This window comes from Octodon degus, unplaced genomic scaffold (assembly GCF_000260255.1).
Source record: "Octodon degus isolate 3935 unplaced genomic scaffold, OctDeg1.0 scaffold00098, whole genome shotgun sequence".
Lineage (NCBI taxonomy): Eukaryota > Metazoa > Chordata > Mammalia > Rodentia > Octodontidae > Octodon > Octodon degus.
Window position 1 is genome coordinate 6,382,957 of NW_004524674.1, and position 420 is coordinate 6,383,376.

The window sequence follows — 420 nt, forward strand, 5'->3', positions numbered from 1 at the left end:
GGAACCGGGGATTGAACTCAGGCCCTTGCGCTTGCCAGGCAAGCACTTATTCCACTGAGCCATCTCCTGGCCCCCTTTTCAATTTTTTTTTTCTTTTGGCCTTTTTGAGACAAGGTTTCACTATGTAGTTCAGGCTGGCCTTGAATTCACTTTGTAGTCCAGGTCAACCTCTTAATCACAGCGATCCAATCTTCCTGCCTCAGCCTCCCGAGTGCTGGAATTATAGGCATGTGCTACCATGCCCAGTCCAAACTGCATAGATTAAATGAAAGAACTTTATGGTACCTGAATTGTGACTCAATACAGTTCTTACTTAAAACAACAACAACAGGAGCAACAACAACAACAAAACACAGTAGCTCTGGCCCTGGGTTAAAATTCCTGGGAGAATTTTGCTAAATGTGATGAATTTTGCTGCAC